The following is a 10,024-nucleotide window of genomic DNA, read 5'->3' as shown; positions in this document are numbered from 1 at the left end:
AATTAAAAAGAAACAACCGATGAATGCTTCAACACAGATATTAATTATAACTAAATAATACAAGGTGCAATGCTCATTAAGAAGACATTATCTACGTGGAAATGGCCTTAACACAATTTCAACAGGGTGACAGAGAATTTCAAAGTCTTAGCTGTTTTGCACAGAAGGTCCGAATGTCCCTTGTCAGAAAGGTGCTGTGATGAGTCGGGTCGCGCGGCGGGGGTCCTTTTCGGTCTGGATTGTATCTCATTACGGCCGAAGTCTCATTACGGCCGATGTCTCAATACGGCCGAAAGTCTGAATACGGCCGATAATCCTTTAATCCCCAAGTGTCTCATTACGGCCAAAGATGTCTCATAACGGCCAAATGTGTATTGTAAAATGCATTGATATGCAATGTCGCAGCCAGGTATGGATATAAGCCAGGCAGGGTATAAGCCATGCACTGTGCCCTTAGGGCCCTTATCATATTTATATACACATATTGCGAGACAAACGGTATGTTATCATACCACAGCACAATATTCAGCAGGGTATAAGCCATGCACTGTGCCCTTAGGGCCCTTATCATATTTATATACACATATTGCGAGACAAACGGTATGTTGTCATACCACAGCACAATATTCAGCAGGGTATAAGCCATGCACTGTGCCCTTAGGGCCCTTATCATATTTATATACACATATTGCGAGACAAACGGTATGTTATCATACCACAGCACAATGCAACATATTGTGTAATGTGTACTCCCACAAGGTAGTGTTGATGTTGCTGTGAAGCAGGCTACTATGTGGAGTTAGCTACTTGTAGAGAGCTAGATGAATATTGGCTTTGTTATAACGCTTTTGGAGCCATCCTACAGTCACTGGCCAAGACGGAACACCTATCTCAGTCGATGTCAGTTTATTTCCATTCGCCTTACAATGGTACAATTCTTGCTTCTGGAATGAGTAAACCTGCAAGAAGCGAAGAGCAACCATGAATAGGCTAGAATATTAAAAAAAAAAAAAACACCAACAAGCATTTGTCTCTACATGGCTGGTTTTAATGTGCACAAGCTGCACATGTGTTGATACGTGTCTGTTATTTCATACAAGGTTAACATAAATGTTCATCTAGACAAAAGAATGACAAGCCTTAAAAATGTTACTTCCAGGTAAACACAGAGCATGACCATGATATGAATATAGGTTCAGTAGTTCATTCCCTTAATGGAAACATGTGAATATCAAATAGTGATACATTACAATTCATGAAATGATGCATGCATAACTTTCCATTTCTGGTTTCTTTTTTTATAAAAGTAGTGAACGAATTAACATTCGTGCACTACTACAAAATTTCTCACTTCAGAACAGAACCTTATGATGATCTTAACCGCTCACCTCTTCGGCCAGGACTCCCTGGGCAGCAACATCCTATTAGCCATGTTGTTGTTTTTCTTTTTCGGAATCCTCCGTGCAGCCACATACCATGCCTGGAATGGAAAACCAGCTATAAATAACAATGTATTTGAATGACTTCCTCTTGAAGTATTTATTCTAATCAGATATGCTTTTGTGCCTAGTATGGTGCGCGAAGGCACATAAGTACAACATTTGCAGACGTTCGACGTAAGCAGTTCAAGGAGATCAATTCTAGTACGCCGACTTGCGCTTTTATTGTTGAAGAAATACGACGACAAATTTTAACAAATTAAATATGGCTCACAATGATACGAGTAAATGCTGCTGTACGGTGATGCATTGTCGGTATCTTATCGTCTTCGAATAAATTTGTTGTTCCTAAACGCGCAACCAACTAGAAACGACGCAAACCTACGAACAGATACCGAGTTACATCTATTACAGGCACTTCGGCTGTTTTGATTCATTTAAATTACTCGTATGAGAATCCAACTATGTGTGGACAGCACACTACTAAGCCAGACAATCTACGGAATCATTACTCACCAGAATTCCTGCTGGACTTGGTCTTGCTCAACACTGCGCGATATACGTTGGGGCTGTGGCGATTCATTCAACTCGATTTTTACCGGAACAACACGCGCTGCTCGAAAGACAACGACGGAAAATAGAGAGCCGCTATAAAGTCCGCTAATTTGCACATTACAGCACTACAAATCGATATATGAACACGTCGTAAACAGCAACCACTCGCTCACACATAATGATGATGATGATGATGTTGTTGGCTCTGCCCTTTGTATCGGGCGGACAACGCTTAGTTAAGCGCGTCCTAGCCGAAGATAATAACTAGTCACGGAGTTGTCGGCTTCTGTCCCACCAAAGTTCCAGTCTCCTCTTCGTCGTATTCGTCTCATTTTTTTCCATTCCACAAGAAACGAGGTACCCAACGTTGCTAGACACCACCCGAACCGAACTCCAAAGTGAGAGTAGCAAAACAACAAGATATCAAAACACGAAAGGAAGAGTATTGATCCCCCTCCTTCTATAGCATGCAAAACGTGATTTGCGCTGAGATGAACATATATGTTCATGACGCGAGTAATTTTCACTTTTCACTGATCCAAAGGAGGTCACGTGGGATTGCTTGACGCTTGCGAAATTAACAGCAATGAAAATGGCGAAACGAAACTTGTGAATCGTGCATTTGCTCTTCATGGTAGCTGCCAGAAAATCGAATCAAACTTATGGGACACTGGATTACAGGTATGTTGGCATCTTTTTCATTCCTGCATATCATTTCACATTACACTATACGTGAATACATGGTGTCATGTCATGGGTGTCATGTCTCACGATGCTGGGGAAGTAGTTGCATGGGGAAGTGTGCATGGTTCTAGACTTTTAATTTTCGATCGCGTAATCGAAATATCGGCACCTCCCGCATTGTGGCTTGCATGTGACCGACCAAGTGCTGTTCCCTTACTAGCGCTTCCTACAAACGACAAAACGAAACATGTGGGAATGTATATTTGTGATTACTAATATATAACAAGAAAATGTATCGTTTTCAGGTTGCTGCCACTACTCCATGTGCCCGCAATTGTCTTGCGTGTATGATTACACTAACGACGTCGCCGACCAATGCGGAAGTGTTTTGCGTACACGCGTTTCAGCATGAAGCCTGCAGGTAACATCTGATGCTTACCCTTCGGATATTCTGAATTTACATATTGTAGCTTAGAGGAATTCCGAATGCCCAGAGTGACACACACTTATAACATTGTGACATCAGTGCAGTGGCATAAGCTCTAATGTAGTGCCCCACGAAAATGAACGAGGGGCAGCGGTTTATCCAGAATCCCAAGCATGAGAGGGGTGTTGGAAAAAATTGTGGGGGGAGGTCATCATTATAGTTACGTCATTACAGCTTAACATATCATTACAGACGTATCTGAAGCTGAAATCGCAAGGGCACCCCCTGTAGGGGGTGCACAGGCAAAAAAGTTAGGGGGGTCTGAATAAAGCACTGACGAGGGGGACTACAACACCCCATGTCAAGCCTCATAAAACACCTCCTGAAATATTTTCCTGGCTATGCAGCTGCATCATTATGACGTAATTGTCATTGTTGTCCATAATTCTTGAATATGTTTTGAATATATGGAAAAAAGTCTGCTTGACAGCATATGTCTTATGGTCATCATCAAACAAGAGCATATGTCATTTTGTTCAGTGCCTTATGTACTTTTCAGGTGGACGTAAATTGTAGAAGGCAGCTAGTGGGGGCAGGGGCGGATCCAGGGAAGATCCTCGGGGGGGCGGCACTAAAAAAAAGAGAGGAGACGGGGGTGGGGTCGCCATGTAAGACGGCGAGCTGCTGCGCTTTCATTTCACACCAGAACTTTATTTATGATCTACAAGGCGCACGCGGGATTGGCGGGAAAACGGCGCGTGCGGCAGGAAAATCTGCCGGAATAGGGGGTCGAGGTATGTCTCGCCCCCCCCCCCCCTGGATCCGCCCCTGACTGGGGGAGAAGATCATTGGTCATAGGTCATGTGGCTCCTGGAGCTCCCAGTGGGCTCCCTTGTGGGGTACCTTTTCAGAACACACACACACACACACAGTTTGCTCACAGAACCAACGAGTAGGATGTTGCTTGAAGAATGAGAGAAAATGGCGTAACACATACAAATATCGTGTGATACATATGACAATCAAAACATATTTCACGAGGGATGCATGAAACACTGTCGCAATATTGTGTGCATGAACCATTGTGTGTGACACAAGCCGTGGGGGCACACCGCCTCGGACACATTTTGGGAAGCATGAAATATATACAGAGCTAATATGGTGGATACTTCTTTTTTCTTTTTGGCCGTTATGAGACATATTCGGCCGTAATGAGATTACCTTCGGCCATATTGAGACTTTGGCCGTAACGAGTTACTTGGGGATTAAAGGATTTTCGGCCGTAATAAGACTTTCGGCCGTAATGAGACTTCGGCCGTAATGAGATGTTACCCTGCCGCTTCCTCCCGTTCTCTGCGGCACGATGACGCCAAAAACAAAATAAGGAGCCTTCTACGAGGCTTTCTGAGTGTGGTGTAATACGTGTATTTATGGTGATCGCCTGGTACGGAAAGGTATCCGTTAATGGGACATGGGTGGGGCGGAGGGTGACGTAAAGAGCTCCCGCATCGGGTGACGCGTGCCCTGGCGACGCCACTGGCCCAATCCCCGGCGGCCCTGGTCACAGTACAAACAGCTGACCGGCAACAAGTTGAGAAACTGCGACACTCGTCCTAACAATTCCTTCGAGCCACACGCGGCGAGATGTAGTGCACTTCCCGTTTCCTCCAGTTTCCTCGTGATGTCTGGAGACTACTCGCATGAAATGTGGGGAGCTCGGTAAACGGGTACGGATTAACCAGCTCAGCATTACTCCTCCTTATATTTTGCAACGTCTGCAACCTGGGTCGTGGACTCTTGGACTCCCCGTAAGGCGATCTCCACCGCTGCGCCTTTTGTCTTTCCGTCAAGCTTCCCAGCGCCGCATTTCGAAGCTAGCGGTGGTGATACTCATCGCTCCTCTTATTGCTTCCTCAATTTCTGCAATACTTCGTACTTCAGCTTGCCTTAGTTTTTTTTCATTTGTACAAGCAGTGAATGTCCTACTGGATGCTTCTTTTTAAAGTTGATTAACACGTACGGGGAGATATATTTATTAGAAGAATGAAAAAAAAAAGAACGGGGAGGATGAAACACAGCATGTTATATTAGACAGAAAAAAAAAGAACAAAAAAGCGCGTTCCTTACTACGTATTTCAAGGAGGAGAAGAAGAAGTAGAAAGAAACAAGGCTGGCAAAGTGTGAAATACGAAGCGACGCCGTGCAAAACTATGCGATAACCTCATAACTGCGGTTTCTCGTTTCCTGTTGTTGTACTTTCCGATACGTTCCCCATTCAAAATAGGAAGAAAGAAAGAAGGGTATGGAAAAGGGGTAACTTCTATGGCTGCAACCTACGTCAAAATAGCATCTGATAAAGCGTGTAAAAAGGGGTGGTAAATGAAATTATCACTTATCCAGATTGCTACAGAAAGGTGTACGCCCCTGTGGCTCACCGAATCAGAAGCGGGAAAACGTGCTACGCGTTGAAGTTCTGTTTTGAGAGTGAGGTAGCAGCTAGAACTTTGCAACCTTTTAGGCACAACATATAGTGACAACTATTCCCTTCACCCATTTTTCTAAGAGTGTAGGGAGAAAAATTAACGGTCTCCCTTGTGGTGCAACGAGAGACAACATATCAACGTGGAACAAAATGCTGGGATAATTTTAAATTGGGAGTTTATGGTTTTCAGGTTCGGGTCAAATGTGGGAGCATAACTGCAATGAGTTATCATGTAATGCTAGAGGAGAGGACAACGCGCTGTGGTGTTTGGCCTAAGAACAACTATTTTGGCGACAGAATGCGTTTTAGGCAGATTCTTTCCCTGAAATCAGGCAACTGTGTCAAGAGACTGCACCGCTCATACGGTGTATCTCCATGGGCGCAGACAAAAGCTCACCGGACAAACGCTTACGCTCGTAACTTTGAAGGCGAACATAAGGTCACCGTTTTACTCGCTTCTTGTTTTCCAGCTGCTTTATTTATTGCACTGCACTATTTATTTATTGCTGCTTTATTGGCCACCAATAAAAATATTTAAGACGGGTCAATCGAAGCCTCTTACATATTTGACACGTTGCGGAGTGGGTCAGTTCATGTAGAATATGCACCCCTCGAGATTGACCAAGGTTTAGGTCATGGGAGACTCTTACGTTATTTGGACGTGTGGCAGTGGGTCAGTTCATGTAGACTGTGCACCCGTGGAGAGTGGCGAAGGTTTTGTCAGGAGAGCCTTTTATGTATTTCACACGATGGGGATTGGGTGACTTCATGCAGAATATGCACCCGTCGAGACTGACCAAGGTTAGGTCAGGTGAAGGCTCTCTTTGTCAGCCTTCACGGGTGCATATTCTACATCGGCCGGCCCACACGCCAACTTGTGAAATAGATAAAAGGCACTGCTTACGTCATATATACATACGTCATATATATATACGGGTATATACGTCAGATATACGGGTGCATATTCCACATAAACTCAAACACTCCCCAACGTGTGTAATACCTAATAGGTAATCCTGGCCTGACCTTGGTCAGTCTCGACGGGCGCATATTCAACATGAACCGGCTCACACCCCAATTTGTGAAATAGGCACTCCTTAGATAACATTGTCAGTCTCGACGGTTGCGCCGCGTCGCCAAGTGAGAAATGGCCCTTGCTACGCTCAGGATCATCGTTGTTCAGAATATGATATTGTCCTCTTACCAGTAGATTTGTTCTTTTTCGAGATTTGCGCGTGTTTTTCCGGGACAATCTGGATGTATACGATAATTCCTAGAAAAAGGCTCCACTCTTCTGTGAACCGATAAATGTAGCGTTCGGAAAAATGGTCGATGGCGAGAGTGTTACGCAGTAAAGTTGGGCTTTCAGACTGCACGTGTTGTTATCGCTGCACGGCGTGCAGTTGTGCAGGCGCACGGGATCCCATGTAAATGCAGTTGTACAGGAAATCGAAAGAGAAATAAACGAACGCAATGTCTGCTGCTTAGTACAATTTATTGCCCTCAAAAGTTCCCGCCACCTATGACCATGTTAGTAAAAGAAAAGACCAGGGTCTCTTATTTCATATACGTGCAATTGATCGTTTCGTTGTTAACGGTTGCCGGTCAGCCACGTTGTTCATCCTTGGACGGAGCATGTCTTACACTTGCTTGCCGATGTGCAACTGTTCCCAGTGCAAGCGACATCAATACAAAGGCATAGCGACGCATCGGCGCATTTCATACATCCGCTCGCCTTTGTGCAACTTCTGCTAGGGCAATCGGAATCGGAAACAATCGGCAGACAAGCGCAGAGGTCGACTGCAACTTGACGACCTGCAAAGGGAAAAGTCCTCACAATGATGGCTATACGGTAACATAGTTAGTAATTCCAAAGGAACTTACGTTCAAGCTCGTGTCCTTCAGGTGCAGCTTCACTGGCGACAAATACACCTTAAAAAGAAAGGGAAATTTTGAGTTTCTCGCACTCTCAAGTTCCCCAGGTGAGCTGTTGCGTCACGCGCTTTCGTCAGCTTGTTACGCGTCCTGAGCACCTCTTCACGTGACTACCTCATCTCTCTAAACGAGTTACCGAATAACGAGGAAAGCCTTCGTGTAGAAAACTTTTTGCTCTCTTAGGGCGAAGGACATGTTCAAGGAAAAAGGAAAGGATAGGGGGGTGTATATCACCGTTTTTCAGTGGGTTCGCAATAAGTCTCAACCTAACTCAAGCTGAATTATCCTGGAGCAATCTGCTAGGGGTAAAAGACGGGGACAAAAACCGTAGTTCGGAACCCGCCAGTGTTTCCAACACCGTGTGTTCTTTTCAGTGGTTCACCCAGAATTCCAAGCGTGGATGGGTGTTGGAAAAAGTGGGTGGGGGTGCGTCATTATCATAGTCACGTTATCATAACATATCATCACTGACATGTATCTAAACCAGAAATCGTAAGGGCACCCCCTGTAGGGGATACACAGGTCAAAAAGTTAGGGGGTGTCACTGAACATTTGGGCGGTGTTAGGGGGGTGCAGGAGGTCTTGATAAATTACTGGTTCTTGTGCTATCCTAGGACATCTCCTCCGGCTATAGTAGAATAATTGTCAGTTGAAAACAATCGCAGCTCTCATAATGAAGCTTTTGGTTTGATCAAACTTTCACAGTATCCTATATTAGATCCCATATTAGTATTACCAAAGAAGAGGACGAAGACAACAGTAAAACGTAGAGGCGTCATTGTGTCCACGAAGAGATCGTTGAAACTTTCCTGGAGAAAGAGAATAAAAGAACTTGTTTGTTTGAAGTCCTCAGAAATAGTTTTGCTAGAAACCTCACTTCCTCCGATACAGCCATGTGTAGTTTCAACGAAAGTGAAAAATGATGAAAGAAATATTAAACACGTATGTGTTTGTCCTTCGATATATGTGTTCCAGCCTCAGAACATGACTTGCGAGTTTCGCATCTGAAGTTAGGGTTCTAAAACTTTGACGTTGACGTTGAAAATACGCTTTTCGCCTGTTGTGCTTTTCTGATGATAAATGGACACTATTACAGGAGTCTTTTTTCCAACGCCCTCGCTTTTCAGAGTCATCTTTGAGTCGAGATATTTTGAGGGAGGAACAGACCGACGTCTTATCATATCACAAACGTGGTAGGGTTAGAACTGTGCCAAAGGAGTCGTGGTTATGAAGTGATTAGATGTATTCAATTGCATTACACCACATAATAATCAACGCAAAGCAATGCAAACAGCAAACCATGCTATGTAGTACAGGAAGTAATAAAGAGCGGTTATCTCTCAAAGAAGTGCTTACCTGTATAGAGAGGATACTGCAGATGTGTGTAGACTACAGAAACTGCCTGGCTTTTATAGGACACTCCATACAGGCGTACGTGATTCCTTTGTCCTTCATAAATCTCTGTACGTGGACCGTTCCAGTAGGTTTTTAATGAGATTTCTGAAAAGTCCTCGACGAGAATTGACTTTCCAGTAAGTACCTTGTACATGGCATTTCCTTTGCAAGCACGCGTTCACAGCCACATGTGCACGTGGGATATAAAAAAAATTCGACGCCAACCGTAATTAAGATTATGGCCATGACCGAGATAGGGATTCAGATTATACAGAGCGTGGAAACTGTTGTGTGGTGCATGGATTCGCAGAATACGCAATTAACACGTACACGAACAAAAAAAAGGAGGGATGACACACAGCCACGTGAACGCAACATGTTAGAAAAAAAAGACGCGTGTTGTTTACTACGTATTCCAAAGAGGAGAAGAAAAAGTAGAAAGAAACAAGGATGGCAAAGTGTAAAATACGAAGCGACGCCGTGCAAAACTATGCGGTAACCTCCTAACTGAGGTTTCTCGTTTCCTGTTGTTGTACTTTCCGCTGCATTCCCCATTCAAGTTAGGGAGAAGAAAGAAAGAAGGGTGTGAAAAGGGGGTAACTTCTATAGTTGACACCGACGTCAACATGGCGTCTAATAAAGGGTGTAAAAAGTGGTGGTAAATGAAATCCTCATTTATCCAAATTACTACCGGAAGGCGTACGCCTCCGTGGCTGACCGAATCAGAACCGGGAAAACCTGCTACGCGTGGAAGTTCTGTTTTGAGAGTCACATAGCACATAGAACTTTGCAACCTTTTAGGCACAACATATAGTGACAACTATTACCTTCTAACAGGTGTAACTGCTCTACACATTTTTCTAAGAGTGTAGGAAGACAAATTAACGGCGCAACGAGAGATAACATATCAACGTGGAAGAAAATGCTGGGATAACTTTAAATTCGGAGTTTATGGTTTTCAGGTTCGGGTCAAATGTGGGAGCATAACTGCAATGAGTTATCATGTAATGCTAGAGTAGAGGACAACGTGCTGTGGTGTTTGGCCTAAGAACAACTATTTTCGCTACACAATACGTTTTGGTCAGATTCTTTCCCTGAAATCAGACA

At 44.1% G+C, this 10,024-nt stretch overlaps 2 long non-coding RNA genes across 2 annotated transcripts; both read right to left on the bottom strand.

Annotated features, from left to right (window-relative positions):
• Window positions 1–871: 871 nt before the first annotated feature.
• Window positions 872–1,984, bottom strand: LOC135375855 (uncharacterized). Its single transcript, XR_010417410.1, has 3 exons — window positions 1,956–1,984; window positions 1,389–1,480; window positions 872–959 (listed from the first exon to the last, which is right to left on the bottom strand). It is a non-coding gene; the product is annotated as an uncharacterized LOC135375855 (long non-coding RNA).
• A 5,079-nt stretch (window positions 1,985–7,063) lies between these two features.
• Window positions 7,064–8,238, bottom strand: LOC135375856 (uncharacterized). The gene is made up of 2 exons (XR_010417411.1): window positions 7,472–8,238; window positions 7,064–7,402 (listed from the first exon to the last, which is right to left on the bottom strand). It is a non-coding gene; the product is annotated as an uncharacterized LOC135375856 (long non-coding RNA).
• Window positions 8,239–10,024: the final 1,786 nt, after the last annotated feature.

The sequence above is a fragment of the Ornithodoros turicata genome, unplaced genomic scaffold (assembly GCF_037126465.1).
Source record: "Ornithodoros turicata isolate Travis unplaced genomic scaffold, ASM3712646v1 ctg00000947.1, whole genome shotgun sequence".
NCBI classification, from domain to species: Eukaryota; Metazoa; Arthropoda; class Arachnida; order Ixodida; family Argasidae; genus Ornithodoros; species Ornithodoros turicata.
The sequence above is the reverse complement of the archived record's forward strand: the minus strand, read 5'-3'. Positions and strand labels throughout refer to the sequence as shown.